Here is a 24,478-nt window from a genome sequence, read left to right on the forward strand (position 1 = left end):
AGACTAGAAGTCCCTCTATAAACATACCACACTATCATAAGCTTTCCATTGGGCTCCAATGATTGATGAACTTTCAGGCCAGAAATGCCGTTTCAATCAACTAAGTCAACCCTGGGCACAACAGAGGCCAGAGTATTTCCTGTAGCAGTTCTCATAATCAGATTAAAACACCTGGTTATAGCTTGTGGCAACAGAGGTAGCAAACAAACAAGAGTGTTTCTGTTTTTCCCAGAGAAAGAACAGTGTATCTGCAAACAGGGAGTTATAGCATCAATAGCTCAGTGATTTTAATTGTGGAAAACATCATAAGTGTTTCACACTAAGTTTTCATTTGGTGAATATAGGTCTGCACTGCACGTTGTAACTGCTTCTGTGTAGGGTAGAAAGTTTTATTCCTTCTTCCCTTGCCCAAGAACCACAAAATATCTTTTCCTGGAATGGCTTGATTGAGTATAACTATAAATTAAAGATGAACTATCCCTATATTGAAGTCCTGTTCAAGATCCACATCAAAATATGTTTATATCCCACATTTACAAAATGCATATTTGCCTCATGCTAAGAAAAACTGACATTTGCGAGTGGCTGTGTACTTTGTGTTTCACTGAAAAAACAGGTTTTAGCTGTGGTTTCTGAAAGGTGGGCTTCACTAACCAGAGGCACATACTTTCCCAGGAAGGAATACTGGTCTCATTAACTTCCAGTTGAAGATGAATTGCCCTGCTAAGAAGAATGTTTTGCAAGTTTGATATCTAAATTAATAACAATAATTACAACAACAACAACAACAGAAGTCCAAAATAACAAGACCTGTCCTTCGTGCACAAGTTTAACCTGGAAAGCTGAAGCAGGGTAGGTAGAAAGAATGAAAAAGAAAGGTGCCAGACAAAACTCTAAATGGGTTTTCCCACAGTGGCATCTGTCCACCTCTCACTACAATGGTGAGAGTGTCTTGATCATATCAATATTTTTCACAGGTTCTCCATGCCTACATAGCAAAAGTAATAGGAAAAAGTACAGGAAAAAAGTAATGCAGAAAAAAACTACCAGGGATGAAATTCAGATGTCTTAAAATCAATGGCAATTTTGCCACTGGTTTCAGCAGAGCAAGATTTCACATATAGCTAACAAAGCAGATCACCAATTTTCACTTCCAGATTTCGTGCATGGTAGATGCTCTTTATAAAGGGAGCTTTCACTTACCTTTCTAAAGTCCTAATTCAACCTGGTACTTAAATCCCTTGAGAGAGAGATTATTCACAGCTTTACTCTAAGTGCTTATCTTGTCCAACTGTGGCATAAGATTACTGTCTTCAGGGAAAATACACAAATGGAAAGGAAAGAATGTGTCCTCACCAGAAAGATGACAGGTCTGAGTTCTCCCTAACCCTTGCTCTCAAATGTATGTTTCTTTGAGGTATATGAGTGACTGAGTGACATTTTTAGTTTCTCCTCATTTCAGGAAAAAATAGTGTTTGTGGATCCTAGATAATGGTGGAACTCATGGAGGAAATATTTCCAAGTTCTCTGCTCTGTGTTGCATTTCTATTAGCTGTGATACCTATAGGGCCTGGCAGCAGACCTCATGCTTTAGGAGTCCCAAAGGTTTTTGAAATTCTTTGAAACCAGAGGCTAGCAGGTATGATCAGAGGCTGAAGTGAGCTTCAGAGTGGCCTTTTCCAGTCTTGCCAACTCTTTCCATTCTGAAGCAGCTGTCACTGGCAGATTAGTCTCTGAGGACACCTGACTTTACTCTCCATAGAGGCTCGAAAGACCTGAAACCTACCCTTTCCCCTCTAATCCCCTTCCTTCAAAAGAAAAAAAAATCCACAAACACACTCTTTTGAGTTAAAACACCTTGCTACATAAGACAGCATGTGCTCCACTTCCCGAGCTGAGGTGGTGTAGAAAAGGTCAGTCAACACCCGACAGAAGAGTAAGCTGTTCTTTTTCGGTATTTCCAGTTTTAGAAAGACCCAGCAAGTTCTCTGGACAGAGCACATGTTTAAGAAATTGGGCCAGAGAGTCCTCTACAGATGAGTCACAATGAGTGAATATCAGAGCGGAACAATGGAGCTGTTGTCCTATCAGGGCTGAGCCAAAAATAGTTGTTTTCATAAGCCTTTTACCTGATTCTCATTCTCATCCTCTTTGAACTCCAGTGGCGATGGGAGAACCAGTTTTACATCAACTCTAAACCTTTCTAGGTTTGCAGCAGATGTTATGTTACAGAAAAAGTATGTAGTAAATGGGATTGTTTGCAAATGACTGAAAAGTTGGCAGAAGAGTTGTCCTTAGAAGATGGTAAGCAGGACATTGCATAATTCTGGGTTTCTGCCTACCTAATAAGATGTTTTGATATTCATCATAAGTATTCTTCTTTCCATGTAAAAATCACTTGGTTATTATCAGAAATGAAAAGCAGGCCCACTCCAGCCTGTCTTTTTATTTCATGCTTACACAGTCCTTTCATAAAGAGCAAAACCCACTGTCTTGGAGGAACAGATGAGAGTGTTATAACTATAGCACAAAACTTTCTTATATCCTTGCAGCCAAGATAGACAACATCCTATCTTGTTATTACTCTCACCTCCACACTGATCTGTGCTGAGTTAGGTTATGTGCCCAACCAAGACAAAACTGTGTCATGCCATGGCAGGGGTATTTGGCCTAAATTCAAAATGGGCCATGGTCTTAGGTTCCTGAATTGAGACACATTAAAAGAGTAGATTTTTGGAAGTTAAAAACATGTGCCCATAAAGAGAGAGAAGAAAAAAATAAAAAAAGAAAGAAAAAAAACGGTTTTCAATTTGAATAACAAAAAAACAAAACAAAACAAAACACTGATCTAAATTAAGTCTCTGACACAAAGAGTCCTTAAATAAGCCACACAACACTCAAAGATGTCAGAGAGACAGTAAAGCATTACAGATCAACTGGCTGGCATAGAGAAATCAAATAATTTCTTCAAAACTGCTGTGGAGGTGAGGGCAGAGCCCAGAAGTTAGATATTTCTAGCTGTGACCACACATCCCTCCCCTGAAAGTTGGCAGCTCATTCTCTGTGCATTTTTTAAAAACCATTATGGAAGTTGTCACGTTCTGTGACATGTTGATCAAGGTTCCCCGTCCAAGCAAGGGGCTTTGCTTAAACTCAGACCTGCTTTTGAGTTGTGCACATTTCCAACAACAAACACACACAAGTCAACAGACCCACACTGTCATGGAGCCAAATGATATTCTTTCAAAGCTTCAGGCTGGGAGAGGGGGCCAAAAGCCTTTGGCAGTGCTCAGACCTCCCAGCCTGTGAAGACAGGCTCCCAGGTTGCTCTGTGGCTGCATACATTTTGTGAACTGATGTTCAGAGCACGGAAACATGACAAAGAGGTTTATAACCTCCTCCATCCTTTTCCCCTTTTTGGAGTCAGTAGTCAAAAGAAGGGATGTAGGAGGATGCAGGGCAAGGAGAGGGGACATTTTTCCCTACCTCCACAGTTGATCCTGAAGTGTGCTACCTGGGTGCTTTAGAGCTACCAATGTTTGTTTTTGTTTTTGTTTTTGTTTTTTTTGCTTTAGCTTAAGCATGTTGTAAACCCTGCGGCAGATGCACTACCTAGAGAAGTTCAGCTACAGCTAGATGTCTGAGCCAAGTCTCATGTCCCTTCCTTCAAGGCTATTTTTGTTAAAAAGCACAAGATGCAAAAGACTGGATCAATACAGAATAATGTGCGAAGAACATTCAGGACCATCCTATGCCCTAAGCCCTCTGAAATACCAGACAAATCCCAACTGCCTTTAGATCTTGTCAGGCTCTCTCTTGACTAGGTGACCTATACTCATAGGACCCCATTTTAACAAGTCATGAAGGTGCACCAACATAAACAAACAGGACTCAGGCCCACTATCAAATTTTCAAGTGAGACACATTTCTAGCCTTAATGCCTTAGACAAAGACATGCTAACCCTTCTGAAGGTACCGTGTTATAGCTTAGGCAGAGTACTGTTGATATCATAGCTGACCAAGCCAGCTACCTTCTACGGAGAGACAACTGTGGAACTTGAAAGTTACTCCCATTTATCTGACATTTGTGAGATTGCATTCAGAGCAATTTGTCCAGTCTTGGGTTCCCAGAATAAGCAGTGCATTGATGTACTGGACCAAAAATGCATTTCATCTATAATTCAGGTGTGCTGGATTCCAGGACTAATGGTTTATAGGGAATAAGCTTAGCAGCACTGATTCAGATCACAATACAGGCTTTTCCCCAGAAACATCAGGCAAGGCTACTTTTTTAGTTGTATAAAATCCAGCTGGGATTTTAAGAGCAGAAAAATGAGTGCTTTTTCAGCAGAAACTGTAAGTATGACCAGTTTGACTACAGTTGATGCCTTTTATGATGAGGTTATGCCTAATAAAATGTAGACACTATTTATCTACAGATAAAGCCTACACACTATTATGTGGAAAAGTAAGCCCCTGTATGTTGGATTATCTGCCATTTCTGTTTGGCATATCAATGCTTTTCAGCTGTCTTACCTTCTATTTCTCCTCTCCTCAAACAGGAAGAGACCAATTTTTCTTGTAACTTTATTAGCACCAAGCTATGAATCATCTATGATTTCTCTGTAGACGAGAGCAAAACCTCTCCCCAGTCACTTCAGCTTTTTTCACATTATTGCATGTCTGCTATCTGAAGGTGAGGGTTTTTTACCTTCCCGTATTGCTGTATGGGAACAATAATAGAAATACAATAAGCACAGGGTTCTCAAGACAATATGAAAAGCAGTACTTGAAAATCCAACAGAAATGTGTATTTCAAAAATACACACAGAATTGCAAAATTCATATATGTTGTACCTCACTGCTGAGGCTCCTGTAACCCCAAACCTTCATCTTGTCCATTCAAGTAAATAAAACAAGTCGGGGACTGTGCCTTGGCACTGGAGCCAACCGCCCAGCAGCCCGTATCCAGACAGCTAAGCTCTTTCACCTCCCCAGAACAAGGTGCCTGTGGCCAAATTACCTACTGGGGATGGCCACTGGCCAGCATGAGTCCCCAGACGGTGCCCAGGCGCTGTCTGGAGAAGCGCTAGCTGATGTGGGCTGGAGCTGTGCTAACAGTTTTACAGTATGGACAGGTACACACCAGTGCTCAGGGCTATGCCTTGTCCCTGTTTAACCTGTTCGGATAGGTGCGGCCTTAACATCCTAAGGCTCTTGTTTTTGTGGGTATTTCCTCTCTCTCTCTGTCATTCTGGAAGAATGGCCTCTGTTAAGCTCAACTGCAGTTGAAGAATCATGTTAACAAGGGACAGAAAATAGAGTCACAGTACAGAAATTCTTATATTTTCTCATTATTACATATGAGAATTGACTGCTTAAGGTATCCTTAAAGGGCTGTGACAACTGTTGCTTTTCTGGAAGCAGGCTGGTGGTAGTCACATTGGCTAGAACTGGGGTTAAAACCGAAAGTATCTGTCAGTTTCTGGAAGCACCAATATTAACAAGAATAGACAGATCAAATACTGCATGTCTGCCACTTACAACCTGGCCTCTAAAATTCCAAAAGACACAGCTCTTATTTTAAGGTCATGTTTCCACACCCTTCTACAGTATCTTTGCACAACTTGATGGAGACACATCCCTGAGGGGCCACCATATACGCGCTGGCTCTGCCTGCCATTTATCATCACTCTGGAAGTGTTCATGAATTACTCTCCACATATACTGGTTTATTTAGAGATAATTCGAGTTGCCACAAGCGTGAAAAGGGCCTTTCATTGAAAACATGTAAGCAGCCAGACTGAGGGAGGGCTTGTGGGGAGCTGTGATAAAGTGTTTGAAGCAAATGACACCCCAAACAGTTCTACCTCTGCAATGCCAGCAAGCAGCCCACAAATGAGGGAAACACCATAGCAAACAGCTGTCACTTTTTTGCTCAGCCAAAAACAGAAGTTCTACATATTTATTTAAACTCAGCTGACTTGAAGTATACACATGTAATACTGACCATGGGTGCAGCAATGACATGTTTCTGTGGGATCTTGTTTTCCATTAACCTTCCCAGGTTAAAAAAAAAAAAAAAAAAAAAAAAAAGTGAAATAGGGAGGTAAAAAGACCACCTTCCTTCTCTCCATCTAGGAATAACTTAGGGTTTGTATTAACAGAGCCTGGGTGGATGCCAGATTTCCACCTCCTAGAGGGTGGAAGGCTTGAGGATATGCTTCATTAGAAGAGATTTAAGAAGCCTAACACAGCTTCCCACTCCGTGAATATTAATAACAGTGTTAAGCGATGTCATGTGAATCGCCTTAAAATTACAATTGTAATTGTAATTACAATTACTCCTCACAGTTTGAATCCATAGGTGTAGAAAAAGATCACCCATGTGCAGTTGTGCATTGGCAAATCACTTGCCTAGGAGGGTAGAACCGTTCAGAGGTCTCATGTGAACCTCCCTGGTATTCCGATAATTGATAATTTCCCATTCAGGCCTTGCTATTTTCCTCCTGCTCTTTTCAGAAGCCATAATGAGCTCATAATGAGCCAGCAACAGCTGATATATAAAGGACATGGTCACCTGTTGAATTGGAGCATAAAAAAACACCCTTTGGCATTAGAGAGAACAGGCTACTTCCTGGTCTTAGTCAATGTGATGGTTATTAAAATATTCGTAAAAAGAACATTCCAATGCAATTATAATGGTATCACTGGATAATCCCTGCTCTTTCAAAGCTTGAAAATCTAGACTACAGATGTTTAGCTTGATTTGCAATGTGAAAGAAACACACGTGTTTGAGAGTGAGCATTGCTGTATAGCTGATGTAATTGTCCTAACTGCATCGACTAACCACATATTGATACCTATAGTTACTGATACCAACTTCAGTCCAAAACTAGGCCATTTTCTACACCGGTCTGTGCAAACAGACCATTCAGTTAACAGGGACCTTTACATGAACTCCATCTGCCTCTCAGGAACTGATAACACCATCTAATGACACCCACCTTGTTTCCAGACACCAGCATTCAATATCACAGCAGGCAAGCATCCCACAAAACCAAGATCATCCTTCTTGTAGAGATTTGGCTTACATGTACTGGCAAAGAGGCCAAAATCTTGACCATTGAATGCATCCCAGACCAGAAAGTTGTCCCTGATAAAGAAATTCGAGAAGAACAATATTAATGATATTCCATGCTACACAGAACTGGATTTTACTTAACCTAGATCTGCAGACAGGATTATTACCATGAACAGGAGCATCTCTAGAATTTAGGTTATGACTAGATGTCGCTATGGACCATTGTTACTTCCAGACCTGAACTTGTCCTGTTTAACTAATTTGGGCCAGTATCAATACATACAAGGACCTTTTGCTCTTTGCATGTTGTCACCCACACTGCTTTAAGCAATTTGTCTGGTGTTCTTCAAATTATTTCTCCCTTGCAGGGGAGCTGAAAAACAAAGAGTGAACCATTTTACCTGGAGAAGAGTATTCCAGGCTAAAGACTGGAACAAGTGCTAATACCATCTACACAATTGCTCTTTTTGTAGATGGAAGGAAAGAATGATGGAAAAGGAAGAAAAGATGGATGGAAAAAGGGAAGATCCAGGGAACTGCAAACTAGTCAGCCTCATTTCAGTCCCTGGGAACACGTCATTGCAAAAGCAATTTCCAGGCACACAAATGACAAAAAAACTGACTGTGAAAAGCCAACATGAATTTACTGAAGGGCAAATCATGCCTGACCAAACAATTTCCTCAGTGGATAAGGGGAATACCGTGGGTATCATCTACCTTGATTTTAGCAAGGTGTTTGACACAGTCTCCTACAAAATCCTCTTTGACAAGCTGCTGAGACTGGACTGAAAAATTCATAATTGTTGAAAAACTGACTAAACAGTTTACCTCAGAAGCTTCTGGTTAAATGTTTGACTGGAAGCTGGTCACAAATGAAGTTCCTCAGGTCAATGTGACCCAGCTTTATAGATGATCTGTGCGGTGAGAAATGCACCCTCCCCACGTTTGAGCATGTGCCCAAACTGGGAGCGTAGGTAGATATTCTGGAAGGAAAATCCACCATGGAGGCAGATTTCAACAGGCTGTTGAGATCTGGCCAACAAGAACGAGGTTTAACGCGAGGTTCAGCAAAGACAAATGTCAAGTCCTGAACCTGGGATGCAATAATCCCAAACAGCAGTGCCAGCTGGGCAGTGGCTGACTGGGTAATAGCTCAGCTGAAAAGACCCTGGGTGTCTTGGCAGACAGCAAAAGGAACATGAGCCAGCCATGTGTCCTGGCCAGCAGCTTCCTGGGCTGGATTAGTAAGACTGTAGCTGGCAGATCAAGGGATATGATTTTCCTACTCTGTTTGGCATTTGTCAGGTCACACCTGGAACACACTACCCAGTTTTTCTTCCCCGAGACAAAGAAAGGCGTTGAAGATATCCCATGGAGATACTGAGATGATCCAGAAGGGACCATCAACACCGGAGAATTTCACAGCTGAGGAAATGCTGAATGAACTGTGCTTGTTCAGCCTCTGGAAGTGAAGGCTCAGGTTGGGGGAATCTAATCACTGCCTCCTGATACCTAAGGGGTACTTGTGAAGTGTTCTCATGTATTCTTAAGACACAGTAGAAAGGTATTCTCTCTACTGTGACAGGACAAGAAACAACAGGAACAAGTGGCTCCAAGGGAAATTCCACCCAGATATTTAAAAAAACAACAGCTTGTTGCTGTGAGAACAATTAAAGAGCAGGATCAGTTGCTTGGAGAAGGGTGGAATCTCCCTCACTAGAAATATTAAAGGCTTGGCTTGACTGGGCCTTGGATAATCTAATCTGCGGCTCTGCTTTCAACAGAAAGTTGGACCAGATGATCCTGGGAGGTCCCTTCCAACCTAGACTTTGTGTTTCTGTGTTTCCTTTTCATTTCTTCTTAATATAAACTTTGCTATGTATTTATGAGGCTGGGGGAATATTTTCCTGAGCTTTTGAATTTGCAGCAGAAAGCAGCAAGGATGCAACGGGACTTGTTTCCCATGAGTGTCCAACATGGAAAGAGTTAAAGACTTCTCGCTAGCTCAGACAGCATCTCCAGCTCACACATACCCAGACTTTTAACGTCCTGGGCTGCACCCTCACCTGGACACCTGGCAGACGCCCTCCGTGCCAGGTTTCTGCCCAGTCTAACCCTGCCTGGAGGGGCGGTGAGTCTCCCGCTCACCGCTGTCCATGTTTCTCCCAACTGCTGACTTGTTAATGCTCCACACCGTGCGCCAGTACAGAGCACAAGCCCTGCCCTTCCATCTCCTTGACGTGAGTGGGCATGCAGGGCCTGGCCTCCAAGCGGGTGCAGCAATCTCCCACAGAAGCAAGGAAAAGGCGATTGACTGGTAGAGGCAAAAATTTCTACAGCCAAAGGTTTCAGCCCATCAGAAGCCCCCCTCATGGTATGAGCTACAAGCCTAAGTGATGAACAGACCCTCATATATAAAATACCCCAGGTCAGCAGCTGCAGGGTTAACCGTGCTAGCAATAATGCCTGCACGAAGCAAACAGATCGCACTGTGAGATTTTTGGCTGGGTGCCTTAAAACTCACAAGCCCACCTGGCAACAAGGAGCTGTTTCCCTGTTGGGATCCACACCGAGATGGACAAGATAAGGAGGGTGGATTTATCAATCGCCCTGAAGCTTTCCTGCCCTGTGCATGGAGGCAGGAGAAAACAAGAGCAGGAGGTGGCTGGGAAGGGAAGCCACAAGCAGGATGGCCTGGAGAGGCATCGGGGGCCACCGAGCATCATGGCACACCTTTGGGGTGACTTCTACCACATCTGCTGCAGAAGCCACACCTGAAATACCTCTCCAAAATTGCTTCAGATAAGCAGAGATTCCTACCCTGAGGAGCTGGAGAGGTGTCCAATCCCACACTCCTCCCTTCCCTGGCCCCGGCTCCTGACTTGCTGTACGTGAGAGCGATGCAGACACCTCCGTAGCTATTAAAACACAATGAGATGTCTGAGACAATGGGAATCCACTGGCTGCAGCAGTCCTTGAGGTGCTTGGGGTGATGCCTGGTTGTGTTTTGCTTGGCCCCGTTCGCAGGCTGCCGGCAGACCATACGTCACTGCTCCCTGTCCCAACAGCACACCTCGCCAGCCGGGGAGGGAAACAGGAGCGCTCGTAGCGGGTCAGGCAGCAGCCAAGCAGCCGCCATGGAGCCATTTGGGAGTGAGAAAGTGAGCAGAGTAAGCACCTATTTTTTTGCAGAAATGATCTGCAATTAAATTGATATTAGCTGTTCCAGGCCACCCACAGGAAGAGGACTTAAGGCTTGGGAACAGGCATGAAGCACAGCTTCACAAAGGCAGGAAACTGATGTACACGTGGATTTATACCAATTTCCCACATAACAAGGTCTAGGAGATCACTGTCTGTCTGTCTTCCCTCTGTCGAGCGCAGTGACTGAAAGCAATTAAACGTGTCAGAGAACTGGAAGATAATGAGATTTCTCTCCATTGTGTGAAAGCAGCTGAGCGGATGAGAGAAACCCTAAAACTGCCTGCCCAGCTTGGGGATGCGTTCACACGCTGCTGGAGATCGGAGGCGTTGGATGGGGACCAGCTGCAGCCCGGGGCTGTGAGTGCCAGGAAGGCACAGACTGTGCCTGGGGGTGTGGAGCAGTGGTCGGCAGGTGACCGGAGTGGGAAGTGGGACGTGGACCTCCCATGTCCATGTTAAAATCACCCAGTGCTGCTGGGAAAAACCGATGTACACAAAGTGACAACAAAGGCAGAAATGGCACTTCCATTTCCTCCTTATACATGTTTACACACCCAGTGGGATTCACTGGACAGCATTTTTGCATTTACTGGTTTCTCAACCTCTGAAAACTTCTGATATTTAAAACATTTTCCCCTGTTCCATAAAATCAGGAGTCTTCAAGCCAAACACAAGCAATGAGAAATGTGGGATGACCAACACATCCAGTGCTCACTCCATGTCCTGCTCCTCACCCCAAGAGCACTGAGGTGGCCATGAGCAGCGCAGAAAAGCTTGGGCTGCCCAAGGAAGGAGCAGCCCCAGCTTCTGCCTCCTCCCTTCCCTGAACAAAAGCAGCTGTATCTGCTGAACCACTCGGGTTTGCAGCAAAAGCATTCTGAGATAAACTGTTAAAGATTCTGAGGCTCTCCTAAAATGCCTTCTCTATCCTCCTTGGATGTGGGAATTTGGAATTATCTCCTTGCTACATGCAGACATTTGAGGGTCTTCACCATTCATTTTCCGGAGCCCTTTTGGGTGCTCATTTACCATTTGTTAACTGGTAGTGGGCAACACAGTCATGTTCATGGCCTCTCAGCTGGTTCAAGGCCCAGCCATAATGACCAGCTCATGACAGAGACACAAAGTAATGAAGACAGACAGTGGGAATGATGAGTGGTTGGATTGTTCTTATGCAAGCAAATCTTCCTGTGTCTTGTCTTAGGAAACTATTTCAACTATCCCTCCCGTGATAAAAGGAGCATACCCTAATTGAGGGTTAAAAAGGGGAAATCCAGCAGCTGAAAGAGGAATATCCATCACAAGGAGGTATGCAGGAGATGGCACCTCCACACTGAGAGAAACATCAACAGTTTCGCAAGAGCTACAGACTGCTCAGAAAGGGTTGCATTTTAAAGTTTTTCTCTGACCTGGGATGCTTTCTTCCTAACTTAGCAGACCCCGAGGAACTAATCAGTAGCGCATGTTTAGGTGACTTGGCAATCTTCCTGAACATTTTCTTTAAAATGAATAAACCTGACAAGCACAAAGCAAGTTACAAACTGCCTTGACTTCCAGGAATAAGACGATGGTTCAGAGAATGCAAACCTGGAGTCCCCGACGGAAAAGCAGCATATCTCATGGCAGAGCCTTCCCATCCCCACCCTCCTCTTTTCATTCAATTTTCTACCCCATGCACTTTTGCTACAAGGCAGTCGGGATGTCTCTGTGCAGCCAGGCTCATTCCAACTGGCAGCTCTGGATCAAAGAGCACTGGAAACATTAATCACCAGTGTGCCTAATCATTTCCAATCACAAGAAACTTTTCTCTGTGACCTGGCATATAAACACGGAGTCATTTCATTCACTGGTTGACAGACCAGAAACCAAACAATCCTTATCGTACCTAATTCATCTTACTCCTCCGGGTTATAGATGGATCAACCTGCAATTCTCCCACAGCCGTGGCAAACTTTAGGTGCTTTACTTAATCAAACTGATTAGCAACATGTCTGTAGTGCCTTTTATCTGTTGGTTCCAAAGTCGTTTACAAGCATTAAGTGCATCTAATTTTGTGATAGCAGAGCAAGATGTGGTTAATACATTTTTGAAAGCACCTCCAGTAACGAGGGAGAGCTCTTGTTCTAGAAGTATTTGTGTGGGGGGTTCAAGGTGGCGAATTTAGCTGATGCATGAAAACCGCTTTGAAAATTAAATAAGCAAATGGCAAAGTCAGGGAGGGAGCCCAGGAATTTTGATTGCCAGCTATCTGTGCTGCCCGCACTGCCATATGGTTTGTAGCAAAAGGCAGGGAATAATCAAAGCAGACATCTGTGCCCACAGCTTTATCTATTTGGGCACCATCCTCCGGACAGCCGCGCTCTGAGCACAAACAAAGCACTATGAGATCTCCTCTCCCATCAGTGGGTCCGAGGGGGACGTTGTACCTCCTGCTCCAGTCCAGGTTAATGTGTGCGTGATTGCCACCTGTTTGGGAGCTTGCTCCCACGGTAACATTGATTTCTCTCTTATGCCAGGAGGAGAACAACAGCCTTGTCACAGCTGCAAGGAGAGCTGACGAAAAGCTAAGATTGCTGTAGCTTTTCTTGGTTTTCACTCGAGTGCCCCTGACTCAGGGAAAAAAAGAGAATTACACCAAAGGTCAGCTTGTTCCAGGGCAGCTCGTTCCTGCTTTGAAGGAGGGAGAAGTGAGGGGCGGCACAGAAACCTTCTGCTACACCTGACAGGCTCTCACAGATCAGAGCCAGCCATGGAGCTGTGTAGGGGCAGTTTGCAAATTTGCATGACCTGCCTTGAACCTTATCTGAAACTGTCCCGTGCATGTTTAATACCTCCTTTTCTTCACTGCATGGTATCAGAAGTAACACGGCACTGAGCAATATTTCAGTGTCTCTTCCTTGGGAGCAGGTGCCTTTGGGAAGGGTGAGGGAGGCAAGGAAGGGCTGGAAGGGGGGCACAGGCACAGAGGGACTTCCCTCCTACCTCATTCGCTGCGGTGGGTTTGCTTTCAGTTCAATGAAGGGTTTCATGCTGGAAAAGCTGCCAACCCAAAGCTGGATTTCAACAGCTGCTCAGCCACAGGCTTTCTGCTCAGAAGCCACACGTGTAATGGCACCGACATATCAGGCTCCTGGGAGGCAGACCGTGACGAGCCGGTTGGATGCAGGGGATTAGGTGTCTAGGAATAGGTTTGGCAAGAAGCAGTGCATCCAGTGATGGCTGCCAACCGGGGCAGGACGAGGTGCCAAAAGGCAGGAGCAAATCTCCCCCAGGTCTCTACCGGCTGTTGGGTGGGCAGTGAGGGGCTGTCTCACCCTCCCCTGACCCAGCACCTGCACTGGCTTAGCCTCTCATCCCTCCTCGCTCCCATCTTCCAGCCCCAGGTTTCTGCAACCCTGCACAGACCTCAAACTGTGTTTTATCCCTTTGATTCCCAGTCCCAATCTGCTGCAGAACCTAAAAGCCCAACTGGGAGGAAGGGACTGACCACAGGTGCCTGCTCCCTTCTGTTGCCTTGCTCTGGGAGCAGGAACCAGGCAGGACAGCTGGAGGCAGTACCACCTGCACCAGCTTCAGGGAGCGGTGCCACGGCCAGTCCCTGGGCGCCTCCTCTCTATCTGCACACGTCTGGGGACAGGGATTTTGTACCTCTGCCTGTCACCTGGTGGTTGGCACTGGGAGGAGGCAGAGGAGGCTTTGGTTATGGAGTCAGGCACAAACTCTAGGCAAAGCAGAGCAAAGTGCTTGTAACTGTTTGGGTTGCAGAGCTGGCTGAGGCAGCATTTCAGAAGCATCTCAGTGCCCCAGGGCTGCAGGGTCCCAGGCACGGAGAAGACAGGCAGCCTGCGGTGTCGCTGCCATGCTGGCCCCAGGCTGGCACTGCCAGCAGCATCGCTCTGGGCACCGGGGCAGTGGTACCTGCGTCCTCCATGCCTCTTGGGTCTGCCAGCCAAGACCTTTTCTGAGGCTGCTCAGCTGGCCTCTTTCCTACCATCAAAATGCAAACAAGGACAGAACACTACCAAGTGTCTTGATCTCATGGGGAGAAGAGGCAGAGCCTGGGACATTCCCACTTACCAAACAGCCAAAAAACCTTTCCTTTCTCATGGGTGACAGGGCAGAGTTGAGGTTGTCCTAAGCACTGGCTATGGGTGCTTGTGAGGGAGGTCTCAGGGGATGCACCACCAGGTTAACCTTTCCCCATGCCTGAAAACTAAACTAAACTAAACTAAACTAAACTAAACTAAACTAAACTAAAATAATAAAGAAAATAATAGAAAATAATAGAAAAGAAAATAAGAAAAGAAAAGGAAAAGAAAAGAAAAGAAAAGAAAAGAAAAGAAAAGAAAAGAAAAGAAAAGAAAAGAAAAGAAAAGAAAAGAAAAGAAAAGAAAAGAAAAGAAAAGAAAAGAAAAGAAAAGAAAAGAAAAGAAAAGAAAAGAAAAGAAAAGAAAAGAAAAGAAAAGAAAAGAAAAGAAAAGAAAAGAAAAGAAAAGAAAAGAAAAGAAAAGAAAAGAAAAGAAAAGAAAAGAAAAGAAAAGAAGAAGACAGGAGAGGAGAGGAGAGGAGAGGAGAGGAGAGGAGAGGAGAGGAGAGGAGAGGAGAGGAGAGGAGAGGAGAGGAGAGGAGAGGAGAGGAGAGGAGAGGAGAGGAGAGGAGAGGAGAGGAGAGGAGAGGAGAGGAGAGGAGAGGAGAGGAGAGGAGAGGAGAGGAGAGGAGAGGAGAGGAGAGGAGAGGAGAGGAGAGGAGAGGAGAGGAGAGGAGAGGAGAGGAGAGGAGAGGAGAGGAGAGGAGAGGAGAGGAGAGGAGAGGAGAGGAGAGGAGAGGAAGGAAAAGCGCTGCTGCTTCTGCTGTAGGAGCAAAACTGTGAATGCCAAAGTCAACAGAAAGCGAACTGTTCTAACAATGATGCAAAAGGCCACTAAGCCCTCCTGAAGCACACTTGGACAAAACATGAACCAAACAGCCTGTGCGAGATTTGAACAAACTGCAGGAGAGCTCCTCAGAGCAGGGGAGCTCATCTTTGTTTCTATAAGAAGACCCTGTCAAATACTAATCTTATCATAAACACTAATGAAATAATTACACTGTAAATATATAAAAGCAACAATATTCTGGTTGAAAATTCAAATGCTCAAGAAAGTCTCTGGTCCCTCATCTGGAAAACCTCACTTCAAACAGTTAAGGCTTCCCAAGCTCCAAGCAGCTGAAAACAAGGTCTTCTAGCAAGATGCATCAGGCAGCCAGTGCCCAGCTGCCTCTAACACACACTCAGGGTCAGCTTCTTGGCTGGCATAAATCAACCCAGGTCCATCATGGTCAACAGAGTTACATCTATTTCTTTAGGTAAATAAAACATGGCTCTCCTGCTGCTTCTTCAAGAGGACAGCAGCTGTGGGGGTGACTTTCTCAAACCTGTCCAAAGCTGCTGACATGCCTTGCCTGCCAGCAGAAAGGCAGAGCTGCTGTGGAGAAGAGTGGCCTAGCAAAATCTTGAATGAATCACAGGCAGCCAGAGGTTCATCTTTCCACAGGCCAAGAAAGCTGTTGGTAACCTTGCTCTTCCCTGGAAGCTTTGCAACCATGCTACCACGCTGCTAACTGGAGTTGAACTTGAGTCCCCTGAGCATGGTTGTTTAGTTCAGCCTTGGCACTAAATGGAGGGTCCAGAGCTCAGGGACCACAGCAAGCACCTGTCTGCCCATCCCCACTTATCTACGTGGATGTACCCTGCATAAAAAAAAAAAAAAGCACTTGATGCAACCACGATGACTGTGAGATGCACACTGCCATCTGTGTGAAAGGGAGCCAAGGAAAATGGGGAAAGGAGCTCTACTGGGTCCTTTTTTATCCTCCTCTTCCACTTGCTGGAAATTTGTTACTGCTAATACAGAAGAATGGTAGGATGCACCAAAATGCCCAAGCCTGGGCATACCATCAGAGCAGGAGTGCTGCTGGTTTCTCCTGTCTTGACCTGCTGCATTTTTGAAGTTCAAATGATCACAGCTCCCACTCTCTGCTCATTTGCTGATGAGATTTGAAAGTGGGTCAAAGTGAAACCCTTGTCATTTTGTTTAAATTTAAATAAAAGGAAACAAAACCAAAATCAGCAAAAAACAAAACCCAGCTCTTGGGTTCTGCTCACACTCTCCTTCCATTTGCCATCAACTGGTTTATCCAAAAATGTTCACCAATTTGAAAATCTCCATGTGTGAATGAGCACTGGGGGAAAATCCCATCTTTGTCAGTCCCATGAAATATATCTGATTTGTTCAAAAATGATAACAAAATTAAGGGATAAAAAAATTCTCCCACAACCCCCACCATTTTCATGTTTTTCACAATGACTCAAGCTTTTCAGAGGGTTTGAATATATACTCTGTGACTGTTAGTTTTATAATCACATTGTTACCCTGTAAGTGAGAGAGGAAAAAAAAAAAAAAAAGAAACTTTGGCCACCCATCAGTGAATGAATGACAAATAGGTGAAAGAGGATCATGCTTCTGTTAATCAGACAAAAGAAAAGACAAAAAAAAGAAAAAAAAAAAGAAGAAAAGAAAAAAAAACAGAAAGTCAAGGTGTGTTGTGCATAGGGAGAAGCAACGATTAGAGTTTGCTCTCTCTTTGCTGAAACCCTGGAATATCACCTTCGCAATAAAATCTCCAGTAAGGGGTTTTTGCCTATGGTTTTCTGTAAATAATCCACTGCCATCATCTTCCCAAAGCCCAGAGATTTTGGACTTGATTCTTACCCACTGTAAGCCAGTGTTGCTTCGTCAACTTTGATGTCCCAATCTGAAGACATTGCAAAGTGGGCGCATCTCCTTCAAGGGGCGTAGGGATGGCTTCATTGGGAACCTCCGCTATTTGCAAATGGGGACATTTCGCAGAAGAGTTGTGCTGCTGCTTGCTGGTGGCAAGAGCCCTCCCTCCATCACCAGAAAGGCAGGCAACAGCCTGGGATGGGAGCAGCGCCTTGACACCAGGCCAGGAAAGATGTTGGAGCCCAACCACGAGGATGCCCACTCCCAGCAGCTTCCCAGCACAGCGTGGATAGAGAGACTGAGATGCAGGGAGGAAGCTTGGAATCAGGGCTCATCACAGAAACTCAGTCAAACTGATCCATTCAAAAAGGCTTGCAAAAGTCACAGCCCGACAGCTTGGCTGTGTTTGCCCTCTCTTAAAGCCACTCCATCAGGCTGAAAGCAAATCTCTCTAAACATGTCACTCTGAACAGCCGCCAAAAGAAAAAGAGAAGCTGCAGAAGGTGGGTGTGCATTTAATGGTGATCAAAATGCCCCAAATTGTTCTTAACATAACTCCTGTTGCTCATTGCCTTCCCCTGTGCTTGTCTACTTTTAGAATGCTGTTATTTATTGTCTCCACAAGGCAAGTGGAGCGCCACTGAGGCCCAGCAAATGGGTCAGGCTCAGTACAGGACCTCCAGGGACTGCCCAGCTTGTAAGAGCTGATTGAAGTTTCTGTATTATTCTCAACTGGACAGCGACAGACAGATCTTCACGAGGTGTTTTGTTCTGGTAGCGCCTTCTGACTCACACGGGCAGATGCAGCGGTGAGGTGGATTCAACTCATTCAACTTCAGACATCCAAAGTGTAGGAGTTGACGTCTCAAGCAGCTGTCTGGCCTCCCCTTGTAGTCACTGGAGGGAAACGGCCATTAGCAGAGGGTAACTCACCCATCTGAGATGACTGCCTTAAGACGAGATGGCTCCAAAACCTCTTGACCTGATAGTTTAGTACTGTGGGAGAACTTCCCTACCTCTAGGATAGATGGAGGAAGGAGCTTGGCATTATCAGGGCTCTGAGTGTAAAGGCAAAATGACCCAAATGGTCCACACTGCCTTTAGTATCCTGCAGGTCACTCCTCTTCACCTCTACATAATAAGCCCAATCTTTAGACTGAAGCTAAAATGCACACAGATGACCCTAAAAAGATATCAGGATTTCCTCCAAAATCTGGAAAGGCATAAAACTTCCAAGGGTTCCTTCTGCACCCCAAACTGCTGATCAAAGCTTTCTTCCATCAGACATGGAAGTCAAGTCACCCCCTTCCCAGCCGTCTTCCCAATTAGCCAAATAAACCGAGCTCCTTAAGTCTCACATCAGGGAGTTCTGGTTTTGCAATCCCAAGTTATTTTGTGGCTCTCCTTGGAATTATTCCTAGCTTTTCCCCATCCCTCTTCAAGCACAGACACCCATAACCATGTCCCCAAAGGGACATCACTTCCCTGCTTCTCCTTGCTCTCCAGATTTGCAGAGATCCTTCCTGTCACATTGCTCCATCGAGAGCTCACATGCAGTCAATTATCCATGACGACCTATTAAACTTCTCAGACACTGGGTTCCCAAGATAGCCTCAGGCTTGAGAAAGAACCTGATTTTTTCATTTCCGACTACACCACTATCTATTTAACTGCTGTAAATGTGTGGTTCTTGTTTGTCTTGGCTCATGACAACTAGCACCTTCCTGAACGTAGAGCAGCAAAGACAAACCATTTCTAATAACCAGCTGGCTGCAGTCACCCGATACAGAAACCTGGAGAGTTCATGCTGTATGGATACAGGCTATCCTCTGTCATTTGGCAAAGTGACAGAATCACAGAATGGATGAGGTTGGAAGGGACCTCTGGAGGTCATCTGGCCAAGAAAGCAGCCTTGGGTGCACCAGAGTGACCCATCATGCATCCCATGGCCTCACTACAAAACAATTGTTTCTGCCACATTATTATTTTTTCTTTACTCCAGTTAGTGCATTGCTTTGGGCTTTCCCAAATTTCCCTGTTGCAACAAGGTATGGTGCAGGACTGGAGTCCAGGGACTCTTACTTTCCTGCTGGTTCCTGCAGGCCCGGGTTTGGCAGCTTGCAGATGGAGCGTGTGGCCACTAACAGGAGCACATATGCTGCCTTTTGAGCTCTCTTTGCCTCGCTGCAGGATCACACGGTGCGCAATTCCCAAGGGGAACACAGAAGAGACAGTTGTTAGTTATGTTGCCATAATCGGCTGGTCCTCAGATGTTTCTTAAATCAGGGCTGCCATTAGGCATCACCTACTCCCGTGGGCATGGAAGGCCCATAACAATCAAGGCAGAGTTAATTTTGCCACCCATACTGAAATATAAATAACAGGCCCGATTCCATCCTTCTTCTAGGACAATTCAAAAGCAACATAGGATGATGAAAAGATGACAGAACAGATCAGTTTTGTTGCCTGCATGCCATGAAGGCAAACTTCATGGAAAATAAATAAAATAAAATAAAATAAAATAAAATAAAATAATAAAATAAAATAAAATAAAATAAAATAAAATAAAATAAAATAAAATAAATAAAATAAAATAAAATAAAAATAAAACAAATAAAATAAAAACCACCCTGACTATATGATTCATAAATTCCAAAAGCATAGAGAAACCAGTAAAATGATTTTGTCTGACCTCCTACCTAATAAAGACCACAGAATTTCATCCAGTGATTTCTGCCTGAAGCCCAGTAATTTGTGGTTCAAACAGAACATCTCGACCAGCCTACTGACCAGCTTTGATGTGAGGATGCCGAATGAGGTGCTAACCACTTCCCTGCCGTAAAAAGCTGGCTCTTCTACAGGTTGTCAGCATCTCCTCATCACTGCGTAACTTGCCATAGCCTTCTTGACGACACCAAAATTTTAGGTGGTTTTGCCCTCTCTACCAAAATTCTCAAATCATCTAAAAGAGGTAAAATGGGGATTCTGAAGCACAAAATATTGGGTAAGGACACGCTGAGGGAAAGAGAACAGAGCATCTCAAAGTAACCTTTTTCAGCAGTTAAACGGACAAAATTTACATTAAGATGCAACTGAAGGTTCACTCATTTTCCCACTCTAGGTAACACAGTGGAAAAGATATTTTGGTTAGGAACATAAATTTTCCAAACATACACCTATCTGTCTGTGTGACTTACTAGGAAAACACATTTACACATTTATTTGGTTATAAAAGTATTTTTCTACCACTTGTAAAGCTTGCTATAGTTTCACAATGATAGAAAATTTCCACAGCAGAGACCTTGAATGGCCAGAGCAAAATCCACTTCAAAACCATTTACCATAAGATAGGCTCAGTAAAAACACAGCTCACTGCTAACTGCACCTTCCTATTTTTTGTTTCCAAATTTTTGTGGTTGGAAGCACTGAAGCACTGATAAGATAAAGAAGAATTTTTTTTTTTTTTTTTATAAGGAAAGAAACCCAAAATGTCAAGAAGGCTGCAACACCAGACCCCTCTCAGGGGGAAAATATTTACACTGATACACTGAGCACCAAGCTAATAATTCAAGTAATTCCTTGTGTCTTGTAAGTGCAGCATTTGATGACTACCCTGGTGATGGAAGTTCCACCAGCCACAGACCCACAAGAGCATGGGCGACAGCCTCAAGATGCCCCCGGGTCCCCGTAACACCAGTGGGTGTCTGAAGGAGGGAAGGGAGTTCAGGCACCACTTCTGCTCTGTTCAGGCATCTCTCTGTTCAGGCATCTGCTCCTGCAAGGAGACGTTCATCACTAAATAACCATATTCATGTTTAATAAAATCCAGCCAGATAGCTCATTCCAACAGTGTCTCTTTCATTACCACTTTCAAAGAGACACTTTCTCACCCTCCGCATCTCACCCTCTGCCTGCGTTTGTGCTATGGCCAAACCTGGGCTGCAAAGCAAATTCCTGGGATGGTCATCTTTGGGGTGATGGCTCAGCCTCTGCCGGGATGAGCCCTACTGCTTTCTGCTCCATTTCGGAGGGGTCAGCTCCATCTGCAGAGCAGGTAAAAGTTCAGCTCCGGCTCGCAGAGGTGCTGCATTTAAGGCGTGTATTTAAGGCATGCTTTAAGGCACAGTCATATTGAGTGTGGGAACTCTTAAATCTGTTTAAATCCCATTTGTGTCAAAGAGTACAGGTGCAAGCCAACCTGATGAAGCCTTTCCAAAGCCAAAATAACTGAAACATTTCTCTGCTCACAGATCTGTGGACATGAAGGCTGCTGTCACAGCGTAAAGGTGCTGCATGCCCACATAACTGCACTGGCACTACCGGGATTCATCCTGAACTACGGTTCAGCTGAAAAGGTATTGCTTCTGTACACAGAAAAAAGCCTACAACACCCTGTCTGTCGAGGTTCTGGGTATTCAACAGTTACAGATCTTCTTTTAAATCATCCGTCTTGAAGCAGTCATAACGGGCAAAATACTGCTGTGATCCCAACAGCAGCACAGACAGGGTGAAACTCCACCACCGGCGTAAGTATAAGCCTCACAGTTTCCACTACTAATACTATAATGATTTTGTAACTCTCATTCATTTTTCACTATTTAAGCTGCTAGCTTGCGACAAATATTTTGCACAAGAAAAAAAAAATAAGAAAAAGAACCCCAAACTCCAGAGACTGACCATCCTTGACAGGAACAGTCCTGGCATGTCTGGAATGTGCAAAACCTCAAAAGAGCCATTTCTGTTCATATTGCTCCTTATGAAAATCCTTTTTAAGGAAGGCTCAGCACCCGCAGTTCCAGAGCCCCCTCAGGATTGTCTTTCGCTTTGAGATGCGACTTATCAGCCAAAGCCCAGGCGGGTTTGCCTATCTGGCTTCTGTGTCCTTTGCTTTGAACTCCCGTACCGTTACAGGCATGGCCGCCCAACTGGCCAAGCCATTTTCCTCCCCTCCTTTGTCCCCAGGTTCTGGGCAGATAAAAGCCACACCAGGCTCGCTGCCCTACCAATGCAATTTGACTGTTAATTTTACATGGAAGAAAAACCAAACAACAAAACCCACTGCCACACAAAACGATTATCACCATTACCCACACAAATTCCAGAGCAACCACAGTGTGATTCAACCAGACCTGGGCTGCACTGCATATCTCTGGACATGGACTGGAGAAGTTTCCAGTTCTGCAGTTATTTGGTACTCTGACTTGTCCTTTTCTTTTTTTTTTTGCATTGCTTCTGTGAGTATATTTATTTGTTTATTTATTTCCCCCCCCTTAACTTGCTGTAGCATCACACTGCTACTGGCAGCAGAGTGGGAGCCTGGTACGAGCAGGGCTCTGAGCAGCCCCTTGGACTTATGGGGATACCTACAGGGCTTTACCGCACTGGAGCAAGGAGGTGAGCAACTCATGCTACCGCATTAGTGCAGTGCTGAGCATCTCTTGAGGTGTCTCAGGAAGGTCAAATCCTACTCCTGTTTAAGTTACTTGCCAAACTCTTCCTGGCTTCTTCTTGTTTTCCATCTCTCTTTCCTTTCCTGAGCTTTCTGAAGGTTTCTGCATACACCTTCCCGGACAGAGCATCACTACAGGCACATAACAATTTGTAGAGTGACATTCAGATCTAGCCTGAACACCAGAAAGCAACAAAGAAATGCAGGGCAAAGATGAAACACGGGGATGGTCACTCCCAGTTTCCAGCACTTTCTGCCTTTTATTCACATACATTGACATGGAGCTATACAGAACGCAAGAAGATGAGAAGTCTGGTGGGACAAATATTAAAGGCTGTAAGAAATAGCAAAAAAGTAAGCATCTTGGACAGAACTTAAAAAAAAAAAAAAAAAGGAAACATGAAAAAACATAAGCAGGAATTCCCCAGTTTATCTGTGCGATTGCTTTCAGGACTTTTTTTTTTTTTCTTGTGGTACCACCTTGGTTTGTATGCAAAGCATCTCTGACCGGAAATATCAGCTGTCTTGGAAGAAAAAAAAAAGCACAAGAAGGATAAGGATTTTTCCTGTGAAAGGTGAGATGGCTTTTGGCACCCTATGACATGCCAGAAAGCTTCTCTCCTTGCTAAAGCAACTCCCAACAGCACACTGCAGCTCCTCCTCACTCCCAACCCTGCCCTCCATCCCAAGGTCAGCAGCGCATGGTGCAGCTCCTCAGGAGAGCTTCCATAGTTAGAAAACCTGAAAATGAAAGAAAAACAAGCAGGTGAGTGTATTTGCATTCCAGATTCACAATTAACACAGCACCAAATTAGCTGGTAGGAAGCGGAAGAGTAAAAAGGAAAACCGCCAACTTTAAAATGCAAATCTTCACCCTACTACAATTGCAAGCCACAGCCAGGATTCCTATGGGTGAGGAAGGCGCTAGCAAGAACGCATTTTCTCACTACTTTTTCAATGTGGTCATTTCATGAACTTAACAGTGGCTTGTGATATGTGGTTTCATTCCTATCCCATATATAGTCAAGTCTCATTTCTTGAAAAGAGCACTAACAGAAAGGCAGAAAATCTTCAAAACGATCGTACAGATCTGTCTTTCCTTTCTCCTCTTTGTCTAATTTTTTTTTTTTATCATGCTGTACTAAAACCCAGCAGTTTTTTAAATTAGTACAGTGTAAAAAATGGATCTTTTCCCAGGGCTCCTGTATCTTAAAGAATGTAGGTTGCCAGTGTCCTTTCAAGCTCTCACACACTAACTGTTGGCAGCACAAAATGAAACAGCAGTGTATTCTGTTTTAACATGGTAAATGTACATAAATACATACAATTTTTTTATAAATTGCTACCAGGAATGGCTCTTCCTCCAGAGCAGTGAGCACAGCAAGTGAGGTTTGTTTGATCATGCTTTGCATTTGTAGCACAGGACCTCAGCACTCTGTGACCATCACCAGTTGCAGCCCCACGGAAAGCACGGAGGCGAGTAAAAACTTGCTTTACAGATGAATAAGTGAGACAGTGGTAATTATAACGCTGCACCTCTTTGCGTTTTTCCGCAGAACTCAGTTCATTGCTTTCTTTGCCAGGGTTCGATTCCTGTCCCTGGGGCAGCTCACAGTATTAGAAGCGAGAAGACACTTGTCAAGCAGGGCTCCTCCATGGCCCTCTTCCCTCCAAAATACTCAAGATTTGCAGGTACAATGACAGGTTCTATTTAAGAGATCACCTTGGCACAGCCCAGCATCCCAGCCGAGCAGCTCTGCCAACCAATGTGCCATTGCTCCAAAGCTGGGATGAGACCTTAGGGGGCAAAACGGACCTTAGGAGGGGACCTGGGGCCAACAGGGACCTTAGGAGACAAGCTGCAGCAAAGACCTGGGCTGCAGGAGCAAAGCCAGTAAGTCAAGGCAAGAGCTCTCGGCACTCATTAGACCACATCTAGATACTGAATCTAGTTTTGTCCCTCCCAAGAAGAAACA

The 24,478-nt window shown here is 44.6% G+C and overlaps 1 long non-coding RNA gene across 2 annotated transcripts in view; it reads right to left on the minus strand.

Moving 5' to 3' along the window:
• LOC310893409 overlaps positions 1–14,483 on the minus strand; it is a 105,246-nt gene extending 90,763 nt beyond the window's left edge. For both annotated transcript variants that reach the window (XR_014578962.1, XR_014578963.1), the window contains exon 1: positions 1,204–14,483. This is a non-coding gene — a long non-coding RNA (uncharacterized lncRNA). The remainder of the gene's footprint in view (positions 1–1,203) is intronic.
• Positions 14,484–24,478: the final 9,995 nt, after the last annotated feature.

Source organism: Anser anser (genome assembly GCF_964211835.1).
Source record: "Anser anser genome assembly, chromosome: 2".
Taxonomy (NCBI): Eukaryota; Metazoa; Chordata; class Aves; order Anseriformes; family Anatidae; genus Anser; species Anser anser.